Source organism: Eptatretus burgeri, chromosome 3 (assembly GCF_056783735.1).
Source record: "Eptatretus burgeri isolate ZD-2024b chromosome 3, Ebu_testis_v1, whole genome shotgun sequence".
NCBI lineage: Eukaryota > Metazoa > Chordata > Myxini > Myxiniformes > Myxinidae > Eptatretus > Eptatretus burgeri.
The window spans coordinates 127904570-127919346 of NC_140963.1; the positions used below are offsets into that span (position 1 = coordinate 127904570).

Genomic DNA, 14777 nt, shown 5'->3' on the forward strand with positions numbered 1-14777 from the left:
TGAGTTCCAAGACATCCACCGGCAACATCAAGGACGGTGGTCTTGAAGGCGCTCCACAACTCTTCAGGACCCCCCAAAGCACCCAGACCCCCAAGTGTCCACTCAGCCTGTTCGCAAACTCCTCAGCTACTCTCTCATCCCTGAGCTTGGCAACATCCAGCCTAGGCTGGGATGGTACCATTCTCCAGGATTTAAGGTGCAGCTTTAGAGTTGCTACAACAAGCCTGTGGTCAGTATTGAGGAACTGAGCACTCCGGTAGACCCTGCAGTTCTGGATCATCCTCCAACGACCGTCAATGAGGACATGGTCAATCTCCTTTGCCACACCGCCAGCGTTGGAATACCAAGTCCAGCGATGAGCTTGTGGGCGCTGAAACCATGAACCAGCCACCCTAAGTCCATGACTTCTTGCAAAGTCAAGGAACTTAGTGCTATTCTGGTTCATAGTTCCTGACCCATGGGGACCAACACACACCTCATAACCATCCCTTTCAGTTCCAGTCGATACATTGAAATCCCCCAAGACTAGAAGTGTATCTCGTCTGGGGCACTGATCAACCACAGACTCGAGCGTGGCATAGAATGCATCCATCACAGTGAGATCAGTCACCTTAGTTGGAGCATATAGAGAGACCAGGGAAATAACACCTAAGGAGTGACGAATCCTTAATCTCATAATACGCTCGTTGACCGGTGTTACCTCAATTATCATTGGGGTCAGCTTATTGGACACAGCTACAGCAACTCCTTGGGTATGGTAACCATCAGAGCGACCAGACCAATAGTAGGTGTAACCACCCACCACCCACACTGCAGTGACCGTGAACGATGCCAGATGGAGTGTGTGTGTGTTGACGCACACATTTATATAATTACACCTGTACCTGCAGTGTGACGTGCAAATTATAAAACATTTGCAATTGTGATTTAATGTACTTCTTTATTTCAGTCAGCATGAAACAAAGCAAGCACACAAGTATTCTTCAAATGTCAACTCTTTGTTGGAGCTTACATCAACACCTTTGGCAATCTCGATCGGCTCTGGCCGATTCAGCAATGAAGAGAGCTTGTTTTTGAGCTCGGTCTCACGCTGCTGACAACGTTGCAGTTCTTCTTCAAGCCGCATAATCTGTGGCCAAAGCAACAAATCCACAATGAATCTTTTCACATCACAAAATGTGCAATGCACAAACAACAAAAACGTTTTACAAACTGATTTTCGAATCATTAAAGGAAGTCAACACAAGAATTCTCAAGAGAGATGTCACAAAACTTCTGTTACACCAACCAGGCCACAATAACTCAGGTACAACTTTCCATTAAAACCAAAAAATTTCTCCAAAAATTTCTAAAATTTCTAAAACCAAAAGCACAAAAAGTCTCAAGTTTAAGGTCTCTGGTATTCCATCCCACAGAAAAGCCACAGCAAATAATTATGGAGAGGTCAGCAGATGCTTGTCACCTTCCCAACTCATCCACCTACTTTTATCATAATCTGTCCACAACTTTTTGAAACATCATGTTATTTATCGTTTTTGACCCTGTCTCTCAATGGTGAAGAATAAATTAAGAAATTTTCATATCCGGATCTACATCTTCACCAAAATCGAATCAATTAGTCCTCCTCACACACCCAACCTATCCACCAAGTTTCATCCAAATCCATCAATAATGTTTTGAGATATCCGACTCACAGACAGACAAACAGGTGCAGGAGTGATTTTTATTGAATACATCTGTTTGGACCTTTCAGTAAAGAAAAAAACATTGAAGAATTGTGAGCAGTTTAAATAAATGAAGCCCACGTAATTCTTTGTACGAGCCGTGAAGCCAGAGGCCTGAAACATGTCTTGTGTGCACGTGCACAGCTTGCAACATGATATTTATCTTTACTGATCGCTTGCTAAAACTTACTCCCTCTTAAACTTCACTTTCGCAAGAGAATACAAAGTCTTACGTTCTCAAATGCTCCAGTGGAAATATTTGACATTGAAATGTTTTACTCTTTTGAAATGTGAGGGAGGCAGAAAGCACGAGCATTGTAAAGTTCCATTTCTGAAAGCAAATTTATCCTTTACAGAGTTATACAAAAGTTATACTATTTTTAAACCACCAGTGGACAAAAATATATTTTAAAATTCAAACGCCTTGCCGTGGTAGGACATATTAAGCTGCTTTATATACCTTAACATGACGTGTGTTGAAAACATGGCAATTCTAACGGGTTTTTTGTGGTATTGTCGAGTTTTAAAGGGTCTACAGGATCTACAGTCCTTGGAGTCTTTTGAGTACTGTGTTTTTGGGACTTAAGGGGTCTTAAAATGTCTTCAAAGTTCGAAGAGGTCTCAGTGGACTAAATTCTAATGGTGTGAAATTTATGAATAGATGAACGTAATCAATAAACAAAAACTTCTGACACGCACGCGTGCACACACACAGACACACACACACACACACACACACACACACACACACACACACACACACACACACACACACACACACACACACACACACACACACACACACACACACACACACACACACACACACACACCCCTCATCCATTTATAGTGGATACATCTTGAAGGGACGCGATTGTGAATAGTAACGTACTGTGAACCACTTACCGCAGTAGATAGCTTTGGCTTACCGTAGCACAAAAATGGTGAACGTATTATTTATTTCGTTAGGTTACAATTGTGCGTGGAGTCAGGCCAGCTGTGCAGTCAGCCAATGGGTGAAGGACACAGCTCGACAAATTAGGTGTGCTGGCCTTTGGCCACAGTATATGTCACGTGACATGTGTTAACCAATGAGATTGCATATAAATGAAAAAGCCAGAAAAGTGATCTTTAAATGCTCAGGTGGTTGATGAAAATAACATGAGGACAATCACCAGATCGATATTAGTTGTGTGCCAAAATTGATGGTGGGCGGTCCAGCAGTCCTTGCAAAAAATGTGGACAGACAGACATCCGATGAATCTTATTTATTAGATTCCTCCATCCTCCCTCATTTGCCTTTCCCCTAAACCCCAAGTCCTCTGTTTTGAAGGCTTATGACTGGACGTTTTTTAAATTAAAATTCCACTTTCGTGCTATTAACAACACAAAACTAATCATGGAATTCCTACTCATTACAGTTACAAGTTCATCAATGCAGTTCTGCGTGCATTCCTTGATGTGCAAAAAAGCAGACCATCAACAGAAACGAAAACCGGAATATGAAAAACAATCAAAACAGTGGACTTGCCTTCACAAGCCGGTGTTGTCATGATGAAAACTTATACACTTCATTGATGACAGACAATGCTTCGCACAATAAAGTTTTTGCACATGTGCAACACAATGTTGAAGTGGTGATGAATGAATGGAACAAGTGTTTTTCATGACGTGGATCATCCAAGGTCAACTTCTTCAGGGGCACTGAGGAATAAAATTCGTAAAATACAGTTACAAGACACAGGAGGGGAAAGCACAATTTCTAATCAATGAACAGCATTTGGTTGCAAGCTGCTCGTTTGTTGTTTGGCAATTAAATAAATACTATTTGGCAACATTATGCCTGTGTCATATCCACATCCCAAAATAATACCAAATTGAAACAAGAAGGGCACTTGGTGGAGCACATACCTCCGCCATGTAATGCCTGATCCAAAGAACATATCGGGCCCAACACATCTTTGAAATATTGTGCTACATATCATTTTTGGCCTTCTCTTGTAATGGTGAAGAATCACTTTTAAAATTCGAGTGGTCGAATCCGGATCTTCACCAAAATCTAACCAGTTCGTCCTTATCACACACCCAACCTGCCCACCAAATTTCATGTGAACCCGTAATCAACTTTTTCAGATATCGCTTGGTTGTTCCGGCAAATGGCTGCTTTCTGGCGTTCATACAGCACCCCGAACATGGCGTCGTAAGCCAGGCCTGTGTTAATTGGGAGAGGCATCTCGTTCGATGGTGAGGAGAGAATGAGCGTGAGAATTGACGGTTGGAGGTCACGTGCAGCGATGCGCCAATAGACAAGCTGGATTTGGCTTAAGTCTGCTTGAGGCTCCGCCCACACTGGTCACCCATAAAACAGATGGAAGGATCGCATTCCTGATGGTTGGTGACAGCTCTGACAGCTCCTTACGGTTGGAGACAGTTGGACAATTCCTGCTGGTTCTACCCGGTACCTGGCTCTTGGTGTACCTGATTCTTGACGTTCCAGGTTCCTGGGGGTGACGTCGTTTGGTGTTCGAGCCTGTTTTCGGGTGGGTGCACAGCGAGGCGGGGTGCTGGCAGCAGACCAAGGCACGCTCACACATTTTGGGTTATTTTTGTTTTAGTAACATATTTTTGAGCAAATTTTGGGTTATTAACGCATGATGACTTCTGCCTTGGTAAACCGAGACCGGACTTCTATTCCCCCCTGAATGATCTGCTGGGTACTCATGCCTCGTATTTGTTAAGTGAGGCAGAGTGAGAACCATCTGCTCTTTGTCTATTTTTCTATCAATTCTTGTTTAATTTTTTTTATTTGTTTGAGATTATTTTGTTCATTGAACATTTGATTGATTTGAATTCATCCATTTAATCGACAAGGAAATAAAAAGTTCTTCAGTTTATTAATTTTTTTCAATAATAAATTCCTTGTTGACGTTTCAACCTGTCCGTGATTGTCATTTCCTTCCATTGATCCAGCATCGTCCAAACCGAGACAGACTGGGAGATAATTCCCAAAATAATTAACCCGTCATTGTCAGCATGCACCAGTGGTAAAAGCTCGGCCGCATTACTTAAGATCTAATCAAGATAAGATTTGTGCATCGCCGAGGGCGCGTTGCCCGGTCAGGAGGCCACGTGACCTCAAATTCAACGGCAAATGGGACGGTGGACACTGGAACTTGTTTACTGATTGGCATTCTTGGTTGTTAAGCAACCCACCACACCACAAAGTTTACTGAGAGCGGTGGCCCCAGGTCCAGTTCTTCCGAGGCGAAACGATGATTAACCCCCTCATATTACACTCGGTACCTGTGGCCGTAACAATATGTATATGTATATGCACATGTATATTCATACATATATATTGTTGCGGAAATGGCCCGAAGTGTGTTATTAAATATAGGATTATCCCAGATTCCCCCTTAAATGCATGTTTAGTCAGGTTGTTCGGTAATTGGACGTTACATGTGTGTCGGGAGGTATAGCAGGCTGTCCAGGGTTCGTACAGTGGTGGTGGACCGGGAGGCGCCTTGCTTATTTTTCCTTCCCCTCTCTGAACTAGCCCTGCCCAGTGCTAGGAGTGTGTCGGTCGGCGAGAGTGTCGGCAGCCGATTGGTGGAGGCAGCGGCAATCTCGAGCGATGGACCAATCACGGGTCCCCTGGTCCCCTGGGTCCCCTGGGTCACGGGTCCCCTGGGAGGGTCCAAAAATAGCGAGCCCCAAGAAAGGCAAGGAAGGGACTGCATGAGTCGAGTCTGCGATCAGCAGTAGGAGGAACTGCATGAGGGTTTTTGCGATCGGCTCTCATGAAAAGGCTGCCCCGAAAGGCGAGCATCGTGAAAGAGCAGGAGGAACTGCATGAGGGTTTTTGCGATCGGCTCTCGTAAAAGGCCGCCCCAAAAGGCGAGCTTCGTGAAAGAGACAGGAGGAACTGCATGAGTGGAGTCGGCAATCGACTTTTATGAGGAGGTCCTCGACAGGTTCATCCGGAATCCAGTGACGGAGCCTCTGACTGTCCCTACTCACTACACGGCTCGACACGTCATGTAATCCCGTCGATCCGCCTGCGGAGCCCAACACCCCGATTTGGCCTGATCTGGTGAACAGGCCAGGCCCGGACTTGTATACTGGACCTTGTGAAGAGCCAGCTGGAGCATACCATAGATCTTTCGTCTTGTGCCGTCGACCTCGTGGGGTCCGAACGCGCCGAGGCTGGTGCGTGAGCAGGGGTGACAACGAAAGGACGCCGCCGCCATTTTGCCACATGGCGTGTTTGAGCTTGGGCGCTCAAATCCGTTGACATCGGCTTGTCATGAGCCGCATTCGTGCCTTTGACACTTTCCTCTTGTCCATGAGGCATCACCAAGTACTCTGTGTCTTGTCTGCATGTTGTCTAAGGTTTATCCCGTTCCTGTTCCCTTCGAAACCTGTAATCCGTAGCTCCCTAATTAAGAGTCGGTTATAGATTAATTATAACATTGTCGTGAATGCTTTGCTTGTGTTGTGTTCCCCGATGTGTCCCCAATAAATCTGGCTGATTCATCTGAAAGTTTCCGCGATTGAGTTTGTTTGTGCCGTGCTAAGGAACAATTGTTCGATTTTGTATACAAAACCCAAACGTGCTATGGAATGGCACACTCCGCTCGGTCTCTAACAAATCCAGTCTGTAGCTGGGGTCTATTTCCCCAGCTGGCAAGGCACAGGTGTATTTTGGTATTGTGATCTAAGGCGCATAACCCGAGACTTATGCCGAGCTAGCCGGCGTTATAACCCTGGAGACAGCGGTACTCTTAAGTTACACCGAATCTTTAACATTTGGCTGTCAAGAGTAGGGTGCGAGCCCCGCCACCGCTGAATCCTTAACAATATGTATGTTTACATACATATATATATATATATATATATATATATATATATATATATATATATATATATATATATATATATATATATATATATATATATATAAAGATTGTTGCAGACCTGGGGTCGGGGGCGTTCCCACCAGACTCTCCGGAATCGCAGGCTATTACACAAGAATAACTGTGACTTGGCGGGTCGCTAATCGACCACGAACGCTAATAAGTTGACCACATGAATTTGGGTCCTCTGTCTAATTAATACCGTTTACCTCGAGCTCACGTGATCTAATTACTGGGGAACACGCCCTCGGAACGCACTTGCTCACCATGATCACCTTACCAGATCAGATGCAGCCGAGCGGAAGTGTCAAGCACGTACCGGCTTGGAAACAAATCGTTGGGGAATAACAGCTAAACTAGGGTGCAGGCTGTGCGAGACCAATGAAAGAAAACACAAAAACGAGCTGGGAACATTTCTATATAACACATGTATTTACAATCGAGCGAGGAAAAGTATTTGGTGCAGAGACTGGGGTTTATTTTACGTATAGCAGTGGATTGCAAGGAATTTGTGGAGTGCGACCAAAGGGAACTTTCAAAAGAGACACAGAGAAGGATTATCCCGACTTTCTTCTTCAATATTGCTTCACCGAGGACAGGTGCCATCACACACACACACACACACACACACACACACACACACACACACACACACACACACACACACACACACACACACACACACACACACACACACACACACACACACACACACACACACACAGTTAGAGAGCCAAGAGAGAAAGGAATGGTTGAGCGCCCTCCAAATACCTGGCACAGTCAGCTGACCAACGTGGACGAGAACGCTTCAGAAAGGGTAGTTGGAAAGATATTGGTGTGTACAGTGTGTGAGTGAGGAGGTGCGATGTAGGCGACATTAGTGCTGCGGTATCATGCCAGAGGAAAATGGGATAGCGAGTCAGTAACATTCTTCTTTGTGCATCCGCAGAAGACACGAAAGAGGGGTGGATCGAGAGGGGGAGGAGAATAGATGCATGAGGAGAAAGATCCCGAACCTCACCATTTAAAGGTCTGATGTGAAGCATGAACCTCTTTGGGATGCTCCGCCTGAGCGTTCCCACCTCGTGATTTGGCACATTATATCTTGCTTATTTGTTTGCCGGGGCTCGTGGCAACGTGCGCTCCGCACTGGTTCGTCTGTCTGCGCATGGCTGGCAGGACATCGACAGCAAGGCAGGGAGTGTCGACGGATGGCAGTCACCTCGGATCAGGTTCTCGAGGAAGAAGATGTTCTCGAAGAAGAAGCGCATTCTGGACGGCAATCGGACACAAATAGTGTTCTGAATAAGAGGCTCGAACGACTCTACGCTACCCCTTTTAAAAGCCCCAGGCGAAGGGTGGGGTGAGAAACGGAAAGCGACGCACTGTGGACCAAATTCTGCACCTCAATTGGGCCACAGCGGTCCTGCCACGCCCTGCCAAGCTCTGGGACCGGAAACCAGCCCAGATGCCTCCCAGCTCCGGCACGGCTCGGAGCTCCTGACTTAACATGGGGCAAGCTCCCCAAGCCGGAACCCCGGCCCTTAATGTGCACGAAGTGCAGTCTGAATATCAGATGGCAGGGGGCTTTCTCCGCAACCCACGGGCTCTTTTACGAGCCAAAATGCACACCCGGGACCCGAACCAAACTCCCGGATCGCCCTTCTGATGCACACCCGGGACCCGAACCCTTCCTCGTTGACCTCGATCTTGCCGTGGTCTGACGACTGGATGAGGGCTGTATCAATTCCGGACGCTCACCCGGGACGTTCCCGGCGAGATGCGGTGGAGCTATTCGCGTCTCTTGCATAGTTGAGCATCGCGTGGGACCAAGCACACTCTGACGCATGGTGTGCCTCAAAATAGAGTAGCGAATTGTAGCGATGCAGAGGTACGAGGGAGAGCGGTAATATTTTTCCCGTGTGCGGGAGGCGTTTGTGGTCAAAGTGGTGAGATTTGATGAGCGAGTTGTGGAGTAAGATGAGATGCCGGTTGGGAATTGGCATGCAGATTTGAATTAAATAATGCCACGGGAATTCTAGTGTGCGGGTTGTTTCGTTTGCAGCAGAGATGGGGATGATCCGAGGCACGGAAGGAATCGCGGTGTGCTTTTTAACAATTTCCCATTGAATGGCGTGTGTGCTTCCATGCATGTTGTGTACTATGGCAAAAAGGGAAGGGTCAGAGTATAGGAAAGAGTTGGGATATTTATTGGACCTAACTACGAGACCCACGCAACGCACTTTGTCCCGTTAACCCACGAGACATGAGGGGAGGACTAACCACATGAATACTCATGAATAAAACTGCTTGGGGATCACTGTATGTTGGGTGCTATTGCCTTCGAGGTATGCCGTTTTGCAGTACAACAACAACAACAACAAGTCTGAAGACTACAATGGTTCATGAGCGGTATTTGATGATGTAGATTGTTTCAGAAGTCAAGGATGAGACAATGTGATAATTTTTTACCAAGTTATAATTAATTATAGTGGCCTTCAATCAACAGCTGCAAAATGTCGAAAACCCAGTTTTGTTCAACAACTTTCAAAATTTGACCTTTGCATAACCTTTAAAGGTCACAAAACAATGTTATGGACATTAAAATAAGGAAACAGGATACGTGCTATAGCTTATTGGAGTTAGTTCATCGAAGAAGGTCGAAAACTCGGTTCGATTCCCACAACTTTGAAAATTTGACGTTTGTTGCCTTGAAAGGTCAAAGGTCAAGGATTATGACCTTTTGTGAAAAACTTCCTCTGGAACATTCCAGGAACACTATAATGTCATCTAGGCAATATGGCATTTCGCACTCCTCAGATTATCCATACTTTTATGAAATCAGCGTAAAAACAAACTTGAAGGGGGTGCCACGGGCAAGGTGTTCGAGATAGAGCAAAATGGTTTCAAGACTTTCGGTGGGGAATGACCTCACGATTATGCATAAAAAATATTGTCATCCTAGCTCTCAAAGTTTGGGCGGTTGCATGATTTTTATGTCAAAATTCGCAATTTTCTAAGTTTTTGACCTTGCGACCTCAACCTTGGGACGAAAATGAAAAATTGGACGACAAATTTTAGATAATTAATTTTGCTATTCAAATACCAAAGAACCCATTACATTCAGTCAATTCCCTAAGAGAAGATCGATTTTTAATCCGATACAACTAGATATTGATATTGAACACACAACCAAGTTTCATCAAGATCGGATAAAAGTCCACGGAGTTATGCTCTGGACAGCAGACACACAGACAGGCAGACAGACAGACAGACACAGACCTTACGAATATAGTGGTCACTCTGGCTTGCGATCGTGAACCAACTTATTTGTATATCTACATGGTCTCGGCTCATGGAAGAAACCGCTTCACCTCACCAGGTGAAACTTTCTACATATCATCCAATACCAATGGTGCACACAGTGTGAAAATGATGAAGACATGGGTCATGTGGTGTGGCAGTATACAATTAAATCATGAGACGTACATCGAAGATGTGAATTGATCACATGGGGCAAGCATGGCCTCAATCGAAGCTGTGTTGACAGGTATAGCTGGCCATAGCGCTGCTCAATTGACAATACAACCAACAGATGCACAACTTCCATTTTGCCCTGAGCTGTGAAGAAAATTCAAAGGTAAATGTGACCGCAGCAAGAAACGGAGTGGTACACTGGAAACGGGGGTAGAAAAAGGTGCAATGGTAGTATGTGAGGAGATTGCAGCTGTGGGCAATACCTGGAAGTGACATTTTCAGTTTGAAAATATGATCCTCATGACTTTTTGTCATTGATATGTGGAGATAGTGGGCCCTGCAACTTCTAGAAGTGGTCGGAGCAGCCATGTCGCTTCTGCTTCTTGCAAGCTTGCTCCAGGAAGTGCATCCAGCTGCAAATACAAAAAATTGATCTTCCCAAAAAACACAAGTCGATTCTGTGCTCATTGAAATCTTTTCCCTTTTTAAATTGTCTGAACATAATGCAGACCAAATGAGTTGGGCCATCGATGAATATTCAACAACAATTAGATCAGCAAACACATCTTTCTGTGAAAATTCTTGGTTTAATTTATTTTAAAACTCTTTGATTTCCTCTTCATTTCATGTTTTTAATGAAAACGGAGAGGAGACGGGAGAAGACAGAAAGACCACCAACCTGCCTGCGGTGGGAGAGTGAGAGGCCCAAAGACTCAGCCTCACTCCGGGAGATACCAATGATCCAAATGCCTTGGCTGTCACAGCGTGAAGCCGAGAAAGGTGGGGTTTATGGAAAGGTGTTAATCATCTGGGGTTTAAGAATAAGCTTCCCCAGAATATGTTTGCCCCCTGTGACTTTTACAGATTTTTTTATGTCCAAAACCATGATGGGAAACAAGAAAACATGCCGAGCAGGTAGAAGCCCCGCCTCCCAGGGTGATGGCGTGCAAACTCACGCCCTCGAGGCTGATGATTGATGGGCGTGATGTCAGAAGCCAGCCGAGCAGGCAGAAGCCTTGCCTTCCCGAGTTTCGTGTGAGCAGGCCATGCCCCGGAAGCGAAGGATGGTGAGGTGTGACGTCGAAGAAGTGGGATTGGTTGCACAGTGTAGGAGAGTGGAGTTCAGGGTAAGTGCATGTACGAGGCAGAGCTGAGTTGACGGAAGGAACGGACGCAGTCGAAAAAGAATGGAGTTTGGAGATGGCCTGTAAGAACAGAGCTTTACTGCTGCCTTTCCTTCAATACATGAAGAGGGGGGCATGATTCTTGTCCTTGTGTTGAGGCGATTTGGCTCCCGTGGTGAAGCAAGACGCTGAACTTTGGCTCTTGGTTGAGTCGTGAGAAATGAACCACGAGCCTCGTGTCTGTGACGATGATCGATGCACGAAGCAGCTGCACTGGGTCTCTGAGTCTCTGTGCCTTTCATTATCTTAAACATCTCCATCATATCTCCTCGTAACCTCCTCCTTTCTAGTGTATAAAGCCCGTCTCCTTCAGCCACTCCTCATAGCTGAGTCTAACTCGGCCCAGAATCAATCTCGTCATCCTGCACTGAACCCTCTCTGTCCTCCCAGAACTGTGGTGACCAGAACTACACACAATATTCTCGGTGTGACCCTCACTAAATTCCTGAACAACATTAACGCCACCTCTTTGATTTATAATTGATCCCCCTCCAAATATAACCTAAAACCCTATTTTCTCCACCTGGAGCTGCCTGATTACCTCCTGTATCCATGACCACCCCGAGATCCTTCTCCTGTGTGACACGCTCCAAAATGACCCCTCTCATCCTGAAATCTCGATTTTCATTGTTCTTTCCCATCCCCAACACCTTACACTTGCTCAGGTTAAATTCCATCTGCCAATCTTTTGCCCAATCGATACAAGTATCAATACTTTCCTGTATCTCATCACCATCCCCTCCGATACCCACCTCACCTCCAAGCTTTGTGTCATCTGTAAATTTGGAAGGCTTCCTCTTTCCCCCATGATCCAACTTCACTTCACAACTTATTTATAACTTCCCAATTAATGAAGGTTAAATCTTCAAAATGTCGCCTTGTGTCGCGTCTCGATGGCTGCAATGAGCGAACTTTTCGGCGGGATTGGTCACGTGTTCTGGAGAGTCCGACAACACGTCATTCCGTCACGAGGTCGACCGCGAGGGTATCTTGTTATTGCGCATGCGCGAACACTTCCCGTATTTCCAAGACGTTGCAAAACACACATTGACACTGTCGGGTTATATAACTTTTACCATGAGCTTGTTATACATTTAATCTCAACACAAACCTCACGAACCGTTTGACGTTGTTCCAATTGAATCATGTTTCAAACGTTTTTGTGGAAACTCGCCAAGCCACGTGATTGGACAAGTCGAACCACGTGATCAACCCGACAACCATTGTTTTCAAAAACAAAACGAACGTTTTCACGTCTTTTCAGTTTTCTGATTTACAGCCATCGATCAGACCTTGTTCTTTCGCTGATATAAAGTGGAACCAAGGGCGTCCAACAAACCCTCATCTCCATCACAGGAGGAATTGAGGTCGTCCAATAATCCCCCATCTCTATCACGTCTATATACGATGTTGGCTGACAATTCCCCGTCTCCATCATGGGAGGAATTGAGGTGGTCCAACAATCCCTCATCTCTATCACGTCTTTATGCGATGTTGGCTGACAATTCCCCATCTCCATCACGGAAGGAGTTGAGGTGGTCTAACAAACCCTCATCTCTATCATGGGTGGAATCTTGGTGGTCCAACAATACCTCATCTCCATCACGTCGATGTGTGAGGTTGTCTTGCAATTCCTCATCTCCATCTCGGGTGGAACCAAGGGCGTCCAACAAACCCTCATCTCCATCACGGGAGTAATTGCGGTGGTCCAACAATCCCTCATTGCTATCACGCGTGGAATCTTGGTGGTCCAACAACACCTCATATCCATCACGTCTATGTGTGAGGTTGTCTTGCAATTCCTCATCTCCATCTCAGGTGGAATCAAGGGCGTCCAACACACCCTCATCTCCATCACGGGAGGAGTTGAGGTGGTCTAACAATCCCTCATCTCTATTACGTCTGTATGCGATGTTGGCTGACAATTCCCCATCAGTATCAGGGGAATAACCTACATCCATCTTGGTGGTCCAACAAACCTACATCTCCATCACAGAAGGAATCAAGGGCATCCAACAAACCCTCATCTCCATCACGGGTGGAATCTTGGTGGTCCAACAAACCCTCATCTCCATCATGGGTGAAATCTTGGTGGTCCAACAAACCCTCATCTCCATCACAGGTAGAATCTTGGTGGTCCAACAAACCGACATCTCCATCATGGGTGGAATCTTGGTGGTCCAACAAATCTACATCTCCATCACGGGTGGAATATTGGTGGTCCAACAAACCTACATCTCAATCACGGGTGGAATCTTGGTGGTCCAACAAACCCTCATCTCCATCATGGGTGGAATCTTGGTGGTCCAACAAACCCTCATCTCCATCACGGGTGGAATCTTGGTGGTCCAACAAACCTACATCTCCATCACGGGTGGAATCTTGGTGGTCCAACAAACCTACATCTCCATCATGGGTGGAATCTTGGTGGTCCAACAAACCTACATCTCCATCACGGGTGGAATATTGGTGGTCCAACAAACCTACATCTCCATCACGGGTGGAATCTTCGTGGTCCAACAAACCCACATCTCCATCACTGGTGGAATCTTGGTGGTCCAACAAACCCTCATCTCCATCATGGGTGGAATCTTGGTGGTCCAACAAACCCTCATCTCCATCACGGGTGGAATCTTGGTGGTCCAACAAACCTACATCTCCATCACGAGTGGAATCTTGGTGGTCCAACAAACCTACATCTCCATCATGGGTGGAATCTTGGTGGTCCAACAAACCTACATCTCCATCACGGGTGGAATATTGGTGGTCCAACAAACCCACATCTCCATCACAGGTGGAATCTTGGTGGTCCAACAAACCCTCATCTCCATCATGGGTGGAATCTTGGTGGTCCAACAAACCCTCATCTCCATCACGGGTGGAATCTTGGTGGTCCAACAAACCTACATCTCCATCACGGGTGGAATCTTGGTGGTCCAACAAACCTACATCTCCATCATGGGTGGAATCTTGGTGGTCCAACAAACCTACATCTCCATCACGGGTGGAATAATGGTGGTCCAACAAACCCACATCTCCATCACGGGTGGAATCTTGGTGGTCCAACAAACCCTCATCTCCATCACGGGTGGAATGTTGGTGGTCCAACAAACCCTCATCTCCATCATGGGTGGAATCTTGGTGGTCCAACAAACCTACATCTCCATCACAGGAGGAATCATGGGCGTCCAACAAACCCTCATCTCCATCATGGGTGGAATCTTGGTGGTCAAACAAACCTACATCTCCATCACGGGTGGAATCTTTGTGGTCCAACAAACCTACATCTCCATCACAGGTGGAATCTTGGTGGTCCAACAAACCTACATCTCCATCACTGGTGGAATCTTGGTGGTCCAACAAACCGACATCTCCATCACTGGTGGAATATTGGTGGTCCAACAAACCTACATCTCCATCACGGGTGGAATCTTGGTAGTCCAACAAACCCTCATCTCCATCATGGGTGGAATCTT

The 14777-nt window shown here is 45.9% G+C and overlaps 1 long non-coding RNA gene across 6 annotated transcripts in view; it reads right to left on the reverse strand.

The window, feature by feature from the left end:
* Nucleotides 1-926: 926 nt before the first annotated feature.
* The window catches only part of LOC147030942 (uncharacterized), a 105440-nt gene continuing 91589 nt past the window's right edge, over nt 927-14777 (reverse strand). For all 6 annotated transcript variants that reach the window (XR_015056581.1, XR_015056579.1, XR_015056578.1 and 3 more), the window contains 4 exons: nt 10381-10530; nt 10130-10261; nt 3256-3428; nt 927-1129 (listed from right to left, as the gene is read on the reverse strand). This is a non-coding gene — a long non-coding RNA (uncharacterized LOC147030942). The remainder of the gene's footprint in view (nt 1130-3255; nt 3429-10129; nt 10262-10380; nt 10531-14777) is intronic.